Below are 13,971 nucleotides of genomic sequence, written 5' to 3'. Positions count from 1 at the left end.
TAGGTATCCAGTAACAGATACAGTGTACTTACCTGTGCTTATTTTACCACCTAGTACAACGCTTTCAATGCTGAGTGCAGAGCAAGGGAGCTACCAGTACCGTTTTTCACGTCTTTGGTGTGACGCGGCCGGGGATCGAATCCCTAATATTTTGTGTTGCAGACGCAATTTGTATGTTATCAGAGCATTTTATCATTCAAATGTTTACTTGACAAAAAATTAAATTAAAAAGAAATAATAAAACTCCTGCCTTGTTTCAGTACTATTATTTGCAATACAAAGGAAGATAAGTCTGTTTTTCTCTCATAGTATAGAAGGCAGGTTATTGCAGGAAATAACTTGTATCAGATTGACCTGTACTTCCTTTAAACATTAAAGAAAATTATAAAGTTTGTTAAGTGATAGCACAATATATAAAATTTCAAGCAGTTGTTAGGTCTCAATAGAATATTACAGATTTCACGTCTTACGAAAAAATTACTTTTGCGGTCGCTTAGCTAGAACTACAGGGGCATAAATATCAAAAGTCTTTTAGAGAGATAAGGAATGCAATGGTTGCCATACCAAACTTATATGTGTTTATGAACGCTGTTTACCGCTTGCAATCAATATCTATAAATGAAGCTTACTAAAAGACGTTCTATAGTTGTTCGCCTGACAATGAGTCCGTTCTGTGTTGTCATAAGATCTGACACAAAAATATCGGATTATAATTCCGTACTGGTAAGGTCATGTAACGGATTAATCTATTGTAATTATTCACGATATTTTTATTACGTGTAATTATTTATATACTAAGATAAAATCATTCAGCGGGTTATATATGCAGGAGTGAATTGCCATGAATGAAGCGAACATCTTCTTTCAATACTAAGCAAGAGGTAGGAACTGCACTCGATTTACCATAAACTCGTGGCGGCACCACTGGCACCAGATCAGAAAGAAAATGGCCCCGTACGTGTTATACCCTACCCCTAGGTATTCTATAAGAACCATGGTCATGAACGGGAAAATATACTAACCCATTTCAATCGCGTATTTCATAACTAAAACACGCAGTTCAGTAAATGTGTACTATCGATATTAAACAAGCGATAATTTATCTTCCATCGTGCACCAGTCACATTGTCTCAATATACCATATTGCAGAGATGCTCCATATATTTTATGCTTTAGTCAGCGTTACAGAAAAAACTTGCGTGAACTCCCCTAATGAACATCTGGTCTAGAGGTCACGGCAGTGTGCACATGTTAAGCGAAATGTAAACAAACAAAAACAGAATGCAATATATTCAGTTTTACGATAAGACTCGAAATGATGAATGAAATTCATCTTGTTTATGATTTTGAATTTGAAATCGTACATTGGTATACATCTATTCTGTTTATTTAATTCATTTTGCACATTTATGCTGCATTAAAACATTATAGCTTACACGTGTAGTAAAATGACGACTGACATACATTTTCACATCAGCCAATCAGAGTGTGTCTGTAATCTAGACCGGAACTTCACCAGGGAAGTTCAAGCAAGTTTTTTGTGTACCTTTGAAAAAACTGTAAACTACACGTTGTTTTTCTAAAATAAGAAGTATTGAAGAAATGTGACCGGTATACTACGGAAGATAAATTACCGCTTGTTTAATATCAATAGTACACATTTACTGAACTGCGTGTTTTAGGTATGAAATACGCGATTGAAATGGGTTAGTATATTTTCCCGTTCACGACCATGGTTCTTATAGAATACCTAGGGGTAGGGTATAACACGTACGGAGGCATTTTCTTTCTGATCTGGTGCCAGTGGGCGGCACAGAATAGTTTTAGCGGTGCATATGCACCTGTCAATATTTTGCCCGCCCGGGGGAGCGGCGGGCATACACGGGACTTTAGACAGAAGACCATTCCCGACAGGCGGGAATTTGACAACCAAATTCACCCCCCCCCCGGGCAAAATATTGACAGGTGCAATACTATTTGTTAATATGTTTGAAATAGATAGATATAAAATAGTTTACTAGTGTACTGAGTATCTGAAAGCATATCTTTTAGAAATCTGCAATTTTACAAGTTGACTGTGGATAGGGTAGAGTATCCTTTCCATCATTTATGTTCTTGTATATATGTAGGGTCTAGAAATACTAGACTTTTGATACTGTATGGATAAAATTCCATGCTCATGAGCTGGAACATTGCTCAGACAGAACAAATAAATATTTTTTTATCCCTAGTTATCAAACTCAAGAGCAAATAAATCAGTTTCAGAACGATTTTATTTTGTCTGCTTTCGTTTACATTTTTTGTACGTTTGATTTTTCGCAAGTCCGTCAATAAAAATAAAATAACAAGTTAGGACAGACAACGCAACCTATATGCACCAACACCTGGCCGACAAAATATGTGGTAATTCATGGATTTAAAACGGTTGGAGAGAGCAAATGACAGTAATAACAAAAACAAGTAAATATCATACCTGTATGTATTTGATGATTATATTTAAAAGTTGTATTACAGCTGCTGTTTCGACATGAAAGCGGAAGTAAAATTTCGGAAAATGTTCAACTTTCGTTTTCGGTTTGTTTGTTTTGGAGGGGTTTACCAAAAATAAACAGTTGTAGAAATGTGTAAACACGATAGTACTACAAGTTAAAGCATACCAAAAGTTCCTTCTAGGGCACATCTATATAAATATAAAATGACCATCTTGTAAAATTTTGGTTGCAATGTCTGTTTTATACTGCCAAAAAATACCAGGTAAATATTTACGCTAGGTATTTAACATAAATTGTTAAATCCAACAACAAATTAAATCTGTTACCTCTTTCAGTAGTGTAAATACGGCAATAAGACATTGACCTGGTTAATGTATTATGATTTGATGTGTGAATTCTTGCACATAATTAGAGGGTCACAATATGGGGTTTGTTTTCAGATATTATCCATGCATTTGAAGGTAACGATAATATTTGGTTGTTTACATTTGAATTTGCTGATATATGTCTATCTAGTGAATGTACATAATTTATGTTATGTTCAGGAGGAAATAAAAGAATCAATTAATCATCCTCAGGTTTAGTATTGTGTAAGTCGCCTCAATTGAGAAAGAATAGTTTAACGTCAGAGGTTATTTCTAAGATCACGGAGTTTCATTGGCCAGCTTGTAATTACAACAGCTTTCGGCATCAGTAGCTCAGTCAAGTGTGACTTATTGAATTAAGATATTCCTTCTGAAGAGAAGGAATAATTAGTAATCCTTTATTTCAGTCAACATTTTGTTCTAACAGATCGTATATTTACGTGATATGCTGGAAGGAAAACAACTGAACAATTGTACATATATTTGTAAAACTTACATCAGCTATATTACGTGTCTTTTTCAATATAGAAATGAGTTTATAAATTATCATAAAGCTATTGATCCACACGAGTTGATTGATCGCAGAAAACTTTCATTTAACATTTTTGTTCAAACGATAATCAAGAAGTACAAAATGAGTTTATAAATTATCATAAAGCTATTGATCCACACGAGTTGATAGATCGCATAACATTTTTGTTCAAACGATAATCAAGAAGTACAAAATGAGTTTATAAATTATCATAAAGCTATTGATCCACACGAGTTGATAGATCGCAGAAAACTTTCATTTAACATTTTTGTTCAAACGATAATCAAGAAGTACAAAATGAGTTTATAAATTATCATAAAGCTATTGATCCACACGAGTTGATAGATCGCAGAAAACTTTCATTTAACATTTTTGTTCAAACGATAATCAAGAAGTACAAAATAAAATAATGTCTTTCTTATTCTCGAGTTTCTAATACTTCTACGATACCGTTACCCAACAGTCCGTCATTGAACATTTCAGGAAATTTTTCAACGTCACAAATACACGAGGAACTCCAGTAGTTTTTGTTCGTCTTCATTCTGCATCCTAGCTTATTTGTCGTATTCCATCTGAATTTTGTTACTAAAGTAACTGTCTCCAGATGCTTTTTGACAAATGATATAGCATTTTTCTCTGAAACGGGAGTTATTGGTCCTATCGCATCCTATCGCATCCTATCGCATCTACTTACACACTGAAGTTGTATTTCCAAAAGTAGTAACCTATAGGAGTCACTGCTGTCCTACTATTGACTAACTGGCTAATGCTACACTTCTTGGAACTATCATCTATATCATCTCTTTAATAATATTACCCGTTTCTTCTTCGAATGATCTTTCTTTATTTCGTGCTGAAGCGATCTTCATTTTCTGTTGTTTTCATCTTCTTTTGTTTGACACGACCTTACCTGAACTATTCCTGTGGCTAGACTCATCTTTGCACACCGACCAGAAAACGCGTGTTTTTCCACATTCATCACTAGTGACTAGTGACTCCTGAATATGTGACTAGTGAGACTAGTGACTCCTGAATATGTGTCGGTGTGACGTCAAAGTCGACAGAAACAAATCTGTCAATCTCAGATGACGATGACATACTATTCAACATAGATAAAAACTTTTTATTTTGTTAACTGATTGCTTAACGTAAATTTCCTCCTATCTCCAGTCCTTGTGTATCTTGGCTACAAAAACTATTATATATGAAGCATGAATGCTTTTTCAAAGCTGATTTGAACAATTTGGACCTGACACAAGTTTTCATAACGAAAGTCTATGGGAAAATCACAACTTTGTTACCATTTTCGTAAACAAAAGTTTTTCTACAATGTAGACTTTAACCGAGCTCCTAAACTGGGGCTTTAACGAGCTTTCAACTGATTTTGTGGCTGCCAACTAGTCAACTATAGTAAAAGAGCCCACATGAATTTCAATAAATGGCTCAGTTATCTGTATGATCTCGACAAAAGACTTAGCCAGTCGTTCTTTCAGTAACATATCAAATAATATGAAGATCCTTCGGCAGAACCAAACACAACAAAACGATAGGATAGATCCGATTTTTCTGATAAGGAACGCCCCCCCTTGGATATTGTTGCTATGTCTCACAAGCTTTCTCCAAAATGGCGGAAGTACATTATACCGCTATGACGGATTCTCTTTTATAAAGTATCTAAATCTTCTGCTCATTACTGTAAAAAGATCAAAAACCTGTCGGATCACGCGCTAAATGAATCATTTAATGATTATACTTAAGGTTATATTAACTCCATGAAGAAAAGTGATGAAATGTAGCCGTTAAATGTCAGTGCTAATAAGGTCTTCATAAATATGAAAGTCGTAGAATTTGATAAATTTGTTTATTTTGGGACCGCACAAAATGTTCACAGACTACTGGTATAAAGTATGATACATATGATAAAAAGAAATCACGATACAAGGAATACATGTATGTCTATAAATAAATTAAATTTAATCTGTTGATTTCACTGAATAACACCTGCGCGTTGTAAATTCTATATGTTCGTGCATGATTATGTTTGCTTTTACGCAGCCGATATATCTCATTCATTTCTATATTTGCGAATGATTAAGTACCAGTATTATATTTAAATGTGAATTAAAATAATTGTATTTTATTTAATATGTTGCACTCTTCTGGAGACTCGACTGATACTGGTAGCTACAACATCGTTAGGTGTGGAAATTCTGCAATATTTATGTATACCTTCTGAAGGAATGTCCCGCGGTTTGAAAAAGTTAAACTTTGGCAGTAGGTACCACGGTTATCGCCCGCTGCGAACGACAAAAGGAAACAGATCGATTGTCACATCGGTGTTAATCACAAGTAGAGGATGTCTGTTGTAAGTTGTAATTGATAATACATGTTTTTACTGAAAAGAAAGAGTAACAAATCTGCAGGTGTTAACGTTTTCCAATATGCGACACATTTATTCATGTCATTAATTAAATTATCTTATTATTTGATCAGTCAATACTACAAATTGACGTAATTCTTACAAGTTGTACACAATGATGTTTATAGGCATCTAAATGGTTATTAGATATAGAAGCCATACGATCATTTAACGCATGTTAATTCTATATTCATTGAGATTTGTATTTTGTAAACAGACTTGACTTGTCTTTTATTGTGCCTTAAAGAAATGTGCATCCTCTCGCACACCATCTAGCACGACTGAAGCGGAACACAATTAAAGCGGAACTATATTACTCTGTTATTTGGACTTCGCTATTCCAAAGAAACAAAACTAATAAAACCAAAATTCTCAAGTACGGGGAAAGTGTTGCGATAACCACGTGGCTGCTTAAAACTATATTTGAAAAAAATGTAAAAAAAAAACCTTTAAGAGGAAGCAAAGAACATAACCTAGCAAAATAGTAGAAGTTTAGGTTTGAGTGAGGGAATGAAATGTGCAACTTCTCTACGTCCTCTATGTGTCCTTAGAACTAACTTTATCTGCTTTCTTATCAGAAGGTCCTTTGATGGTTCAAAGGTTTTCAACTTTCTCCGTATTATCTATTGACTTAAACATAAAGTGCTCATTTTCCGTTTAACTATGCTGCTAAGTGAAAAAAAGTTCTGAGAGAAACTCTTAACATGGTTGACATCTGACATCTGTCTTACACTGGTAGACTGACTTTTGGGATCATACGAGCGGACAACTAGAAAGCCGTAAGTGTTGCCGCTGCAGGTCTTTTTGAGATGTTTCCTGCACTCCGCCGATACTATTTTTATTGCATTATATCCCAGTTTTTTTCACAGATATATGGTAACCAGCTTAAAGAAATGTTATATTCGAGTTCATACAGTCACATATGATGTAATACTATATGTAATGTAAATGCTGATTCTATATTGATTATGTACTATGTATAAATCTAATAAAATATACCTTATAGCGGGTTAATTCTGCGGGCGCAGCTGATTTATGTTTAAATCTGATTTCTTTTCATTACCGTGCATGATCAGAAATCAGTGTTAAAAATAAATAATGTAGGTCTAGTACCGGTAAATCATTTTGAAAGACATTTTCATAAAATGTAACACTGCTGATAGAAAAAAAAAACGATTTATTTACAAATATATACAAATGCAAAATAAGTACATAGTCCGTTCACAGTCCAGGCCAAAATTTATATAACGTTTGTCAAACTTTTCATAAATCTAGCGTGTTTTGTGATATACACTTGTAAAGATTACACGCCTGAAACAGTAACCATTCATTCGCGGACAATAGATTGCTACAATAACAAATTTTTAAAACCTTGCTCCGCGGCTATTCAAATCCTATTGTGTGTATGCAACCCATGATTACAATAGGCAACAGTTAACGGCCACGCACCACACTTAGCACGCAAAACCACAGGTATCTTATATAGAATTTTATATAAAATAGACTCTATTTTGACAGGCGTCACAGTTCATAGTCAGGATTTTCATGCTTTTTCAGTGACAATTTAAGGTTAAAAGGTATGACTAGAGCAGGTCTTTAAAGCAATCAACCACAATCGATACGGTGTGAATAACTTGACAGCAGACGAAAAACTCATGAGATAAAGATAACGGGTCATTATATTAAACGAAATATCAAAGTTTATTTCTGCGTCAAAAAATTCTGCTGATAGTTTAAATGTGTGGAATTTATTTCTGCGTGACAGCCTCGATCCGCAGAATAAGCAGAAATAAAAACCCGCAGAATAAACCCGCTATACGGTTTGTTCTGTTCTGTTCTTAACCACTTTTAATTTCATACTGATATATGAATGTTAGTCTTCAAAAGTGCAATGTACGTGCTCCCTAATTTGTAACATAATGTTTTCGTAGGAACTTCCCTGGGCGAGTGGTTATCGCTGAATCTGAATAAATTGCCCCTCACCGCTGTGGTTTCGAAACTTCGATTGGGAGTGTAGAGTTCTTTTATGCCAGGAAGCCATTCTGCTGGCTTATGGAGGTTCGGAAATTCTACCTAAATGCTCGTGCTCGAAATGCGACGCAGAGGCACCTGGGTTCTTCCTCCGCAGTGAAAAGCTTGAAAATCGCTACAATTACACACAACAGACATATGTTCCAGTCAAAGTAGATGCTCTTTTAAAGATTTTGAAGCCCTCGCCGAATGGTTAATGTTTCTAGCTTCGAATCACTTGCCCCTCACCGTTGTGAGTTCGAAACCTCGTTTGAATTGTAGAAACCATCAGAGACAGCCTTCCGGTTTGCTTGCGGATGGTCGGTTGTTCAGCCCCTCCGTCAGCTCAAGCATGAAATAATACTCGGAGGGGCACCTGGGGTTTTCATTCACCGTTAAATGCTGGAAAGTCAACATGTGGCCTATAATTGTGTCAGCGTGGCATTACAACAGCAAAATGATTTTTAAAACTCTCATGCATACCTTTCAATGATTTAATTTTCGAAGTGTTCCATTATAAGATGCACACCTCAAGTACCAGTATCCTTTATCTCTCAGATCTTCCGTTGTCGGTTCTCTGTGCATTTTGCGTCTCTCGTTTATTTTGCACTTTTTGTTTGCTATCCTGTATTCTGACTTCCTACCAAACATCCTCTTTCGTTCTCCCATAGACACACATTTACCATTGTCCAGTTTGAAGCTCAAAGCAGGATCTATATTTGTCTTCTAACTTGCAATATGATCAAATATACCGCTTTTTATCTACTCGCAGGAAGTTTTAGTAGTAGTCTCGATACTCTAAGCCGATCCCAATGTTTATGAAAAATCCCACCGTACTTGGACTTAAGTGTTTTTATATTTTTTGTCTCCTAAATTGTGAAGTTAATTCAATTTTATAATACAGTTCCGCTTAAGCCGGTACTTGGGATGGGGGAGGGGGGATGCGTGAAGTGTGTTGCACATTTCATAACCTCTAATGAACGGCCTCAATTAAACCAAGTCTGCTTACTTTCTTTGTTGTGTTCTATGCATCCGAAGGATTTTCTAGTTGATATAACTGACACTTTGCTAACAACAGTCTAACGTGCTCATTGTTGTTATTTCTTGTCGTTTTGGATGTAGTTATCCAATATGACTTTATAATTGACTTTCATTCCACTGAGGCTGGCGTTAGGGGGCGTGAGGGATGTTGCAACTTTCGTTTCCTCTTATGAAAAGACTAGGTCAAACAGAATCAGTTATTCATATATTGTAAACTTCCAGTATACTTCCACGTTACCAGATGGCTGATTTGTCTATATACTTACGGAGCAGCATAAACTGATCTATATAGCTCTTATTACCCAGCATCAATTAGAAACGAGCCGAATTGAGGACTTCAACGTTTCCATATCTACACGGCTATTAGCCAATACTGGTGATGCAATGACATTAATGTTTTCTGATACTGAAGCATGTACGCTAATATTTCTAACTCTGAAGCCATGACACTTACGTTTTGTCGAACTCAGAAGGCAAAGTAGTTCTTTACTTGGCAGAAAAAGATTCCGATGTGTCCGGACTTGACAGGCAACGACTCCAAAGTTTCCTGAAATGCAGATATGTAAATTTTATGTGTGATAATATCGGTATTTACACGCAAGCAGTCTTTGTTTGACAATGTCTGAAAATCACCTACATATTTTCCTACTTCAGATCATGGTTCAGAAAACCTAGGAAGTACAAAACGTTATTTGACCAGAAACTTTTGTTTGTTTTACGTTCTTGACTTTGTAAGAGTGCGACTTGAAATATATATCATTAACTTTTGCCACATAAAGACAAATGTCCTTGATATCTTAATCTTTTGGTACGTGTGATGGGTATTAATTACAGAATATATCATTTCTAGTTGGTCTGATGACACATATTGTTGTTTTTGTTTGTAACATTTTCTTAAAACTTTCAGCGCTATAGTCGCTTGGTAGATTCAGTCTTGTAACTTGGTAGACTTTTGCATTGCCTTTAACAAAATAGTAAAACAAGAACCATAACTCGTCTTGCATAATGCGTTTAAAATGTTGGGTAAACGTTAGTTTAAACAACACTCAAATGAAATAAGCAACCTTCTTTGTGTTTGAACACAGCTGGATGGAGTAAATGTTTCATGAAAACGTTTCAAATGAAAATACGACATTTATTTCCCTGATATTGAACTTTGTTTGTAGCAGAAATGTTTTAATTGTTGAAATTCCACAGTAAACTTATTCTGATAAAACTCTATTTGAAGTTAAATATATGTTTGTATATTAGAAATTTAATCGAATGTAAGGTTGTAAAGAAATGTTAAAATTACCCCTGAATTTTCACAGCATTTGTCCTTTTTCAACGTATGCTTAAGTGTACATCAGCTGAAAAGTAGTTAAAATATGTCTATCGTCTCATTCAGTCATTGTTTATCAAATGAAATTAATCTCGTCTAACTGATAATGAGAACAGTTACATATACATGCCATTGATACGTTCGTATGCACACATAATTATCTTAATAGTTATATATACTAGACGCACTGGGGGAGACATATTGTTTTTGCCCTGTCCGTCCGTCCGTCACATTTCATTTCCGATCAATAACTGGAGAACCATTTGACCTAGAACCTTCAAACTTTATAGGGTGGCAGGGCTTATAGAGTAGACGACCCCTATAGTTTTTGGGGTCACTCCATCAAAGGTCAAGGTCACAGGGGCCTGAACATGGAAAACCATTTCCGATCAATAATCTGAGAACCACTTGACCCAGAATGTTGAAACCTCAATGGATGATTGATCATGCAGAGTAGATGATCCCTATTGATTTTGGGGTCACTCTATTAAAGGTCAAGGTCACAGGGGCCTGAACATGGAAAACCATTTCAGATCAATAACTTGAGAACCACTTGACCTAGAACGTTGAAACTTCATAGGATGATTGGACATGCAGAGTAGATGACCCCTATTGATTATGGGGTCACCCTATTAAAGGTCAAGGTCACATGGGCCTGAACATGGAAAACCATTTATGGCTAGTAACTTGAGAATCACTTGACCCAGAATGTTGAAACTTCACAGAATGTTTGGACATGCAGAGTAGATGACCCCTATTGATTTTGGGGTCACTCTGTTAAAGGTCAAGGTCGCAGCGGACAGAACATGGAAATCAATTTCCGGTCAATAACTGGAGAATCATTTGACCTAGAACCTTCAAACTTCATAGGGTGGTAGGACTTACAGAGTAGACGACCCCTATTGTCTTTTTTTTTGTTTTTTTTTTTTTTTTTGGGGGGGGGTGTCACTCCGTCAAGGGTCAAGGTCACAGGGGCTGAACATAGAAAACACTTTCCAATCAATAACTTGAGAAGCACTTGACCCAGAATGTTGAAACTTCATAGGATGATTGGACATGCAGAGTAAATGACCCCTATTGATTATGGGGTCACTTTATTAAAGGTCAAGGTCACAGGGGCCTGAACATGGAAAACATTTCCGGTCAGTAACTTGAGAACCACTTGATCCAGAACGTTGAAACTTCATAGGATGATTAGACATGCAGAGTAGATGACCCCTATTGATTTTGGGGCCACACTGTTAAAGGTCAAGGTCACAGGGCCCTGAACATGGAAAACCATTTCCGATCAATAACTTGAGAACCACTTGACCCAGAATGTTGAAACCACATCGGATGATTGGACATGCAGATTAGATGACCCCAATTGATTATGGGGTCACTCTATTAAAGGTCAAGGTCACAGGGGCCTGAACATGGAAAACCATTTCCGCTCAGTAACTTAAGAACCACTTGTCCCAGAATGTTGAAACTTCATAGGATGATTGGACTTACAGAGTAGACGACCCCTATTGTTTTTGGGGTCACTCTATCAAGGGTCAAGGTCACAGGGGACTGAACATAGAAAACTCTTTCCAATCAATAACTTGAGAACCACTTGACCCAGAATGTTGAACGTAATAGGATGATTGGACAAGCAGAGTAGATGACCCCTATTGATTTTGGTGTCACTCTATTAAAGGTCAAGGTCGCAGCGGACAGAACATGGAAATCCATTTCCGGTCAATAACTTGAGAATCATTTGACCTAGAACCTTCGAACTTCACAGGGTGATAGGACTTTCAGAGTAGACGACCCCTATTGTTTTTTTTGGGGGGTGGGTATGGGGGGGGGGGGGTCACTCCATCAAGGGTCAAGGTCACAGGGGGCTGAACATAGAAAACTCTTTCCAATCAATAACTACTTTCGCTCATGTCCCCTATTGACTACTTGCCTATACGACTATGCATTGGGGGAGACATGCGCTTTTCTACAAAAGCATCTTCTAGTTTTTACTGTTATTTTAATGGAACTAATTGTATCTATATTACACGCATGGTATATAAAGATAGCGTAGAATATATAAGATAGCAGTCTGGTATTAAAATGGATAGTGTTACAATTACATGATTGTGTTGTTATCTGCAAGACACGGCAATGGTTTTTCGCCACTGTTATGCATATAACAATCTTTCCAATGGGTATGTATATAAACATGTTGACATGTTTATTACTCCTTTCTGGACTGTACCAATTTGTTATATCTTTGATATATAAAACAATAATACGAAGATACAATAACATAATATGCATTACTTACAACCGACATTATAAAATATCATGACACTATATCTTACACGGCACTGACCACTATATTAATTTAATACTACAGTACCCGAGAGTGCTTCCTTGTACATGAAAGTTAACAATTGTGTAAGTGGTAATCTGAGAAAAAAATGATAGTCTCAAATCATTCAGCCTTCAGAGAAATCCAAGATGGCCGCTAGATTTTGCAATTGCACAAACGCCATAGATTTCAAATACATAATTGGAATGAATGTTTAATAGCTCATTTTATCTCATTTATTCCAATTTTTATATTTTACAATGATTTGTCCAACAATAGTTTTAGAAAACAGAAGATGTCCACTGATACAAAAGCTTTACCATTTTGTTTAAAAGGGAGCTGTAATGGCAGAGATATGGAGCCTGTTTAAGAATATGCTGAAGACTTGCGAAGAGTCTGAAAGCATTCAGTACAATTGTTCCTGTTAACGGTATACAATCGAAACAATCACCCCAAAACGACTAAATGAAAAAGCAGCATACTAGTAATTTTATCAAAATGTGAGGTCATTCCAAAGGTATGTGTAGATTTTGAAAACCTTTGGTGAGGTACTTTCTGTGAACCATGTTGTTAAAATGGGGCATTATTTTGACAAAATGTAAGAGTTACGAAACTTGCTCTGTGAGTTTGAAAGCATTCAGCTAAATAGATTTTTAGAAACCTGATTATGTGCAATACTTTCACAAAATTTCTAGTTAAAAAGGGGCATTATTTATAAAATAAACGCTAGACTTACTTAACTTATCCTATGATATTGCAGACACGTGTGGAATTTGAAAGCATTTGACATAGATTTTTTTTGATAACCTGCTTACATGCAAAACTTTAACCAAAAAGTCTTAAGTAAAAAGTGACATAATTTTGTTAGGATATAAGTTAGAGTAATGTAAATTTGTCCTGTGAGATCTTCATATGATACCGGACATACATGAAATTTGAAAACATTTGACCTAGTAGGTTTTTTTAGATACCACATTACATGCAAAAGGTGTGTGACGCGGGCATACCGCCGACACCGATGAAAAGGTGACAACAAAAGCTCTGTTATTTGAAAAATTTCAAATAGCTGAGCTTAAACACAGTATATCACCATGGAAACTTTTAAAAATATAGTGAAAATCAGAAATGTTTTGTTGTATTTTTTTATTTTTTTATATTATTTTTTTAGTTAAAATGTGAGTATTCAATAAAAGTTAATAGATGTAGCAGATGTGTGCGTGTGTGTGTGTGTGTTTGTCGCGGGGATCACAGAAAAAAATATTCAGGCTCCAAGTCAGATTTAAAAAAAACTAGATTGTGTCAGTAGGACACAGGGTATGCCCCCACTGGTACATTTGTCACAAATATTGGACAATAATTTAAATGTTTGCAGTCTTAAAGGGGTATAGCCTCAAAAAACATTTTATATAAAGGATTCATTACTCTAGGCCATATAATTTTTGAGCTATGAGCATCACAAACAAAA

At 35.8% G+C, this 13,971-nt stretch overlaps 1 long non-coding RNA gene across 3 annotated transcripts in view; it reads right to left on the bottom strand.

Moving 5' to 3' along the window:
* LOC128555539 (uncharacterized) overlaps positions 1-13,971 on the bottom strand; it is a 38,272-nt gene that overhangs the window by 12,305 nt on the left and 11,996 nt on the right. For all 3 annotated transcript variants that reach the window (XR_008370142.1, XR_008370143.1, XR_008370141.1), the window contains exons 2-4: positions 10,154-10,208; positions 9,314-9,406; positions 5,619-5,784 (exon numbers count right to left, since the gene is read on the bottom strand). This is a non-coding gene — a long non-coding RNA (uncharacterized LOC128555539). The remainder of the gene's footprint in view (positions 1-5,618; positions 5,785-9,313; positions 9,407-10,153; positions 10,209-13,971) is intronic.

Source organism: Mercenaria mercenaria, chromosome 3, assembly GCF_021730395.1.
Source record: "Mercenaria mercenaria strain notata chromosome 3, MADL_Memer_1, whole genome shotgun sequence".
Taxonomy (NCBI): domain Eukaryota; kingdom Metazoa; phylum Mollusca; class Bivalvia; order Venerida; family Veneridae; genus Mercenaria; species Mercenaria mercenaria.
Note: the sequence above shows the minus strand (reverse complement) of the source record. Positions and strands in the feature narration are given on the sequence as shown.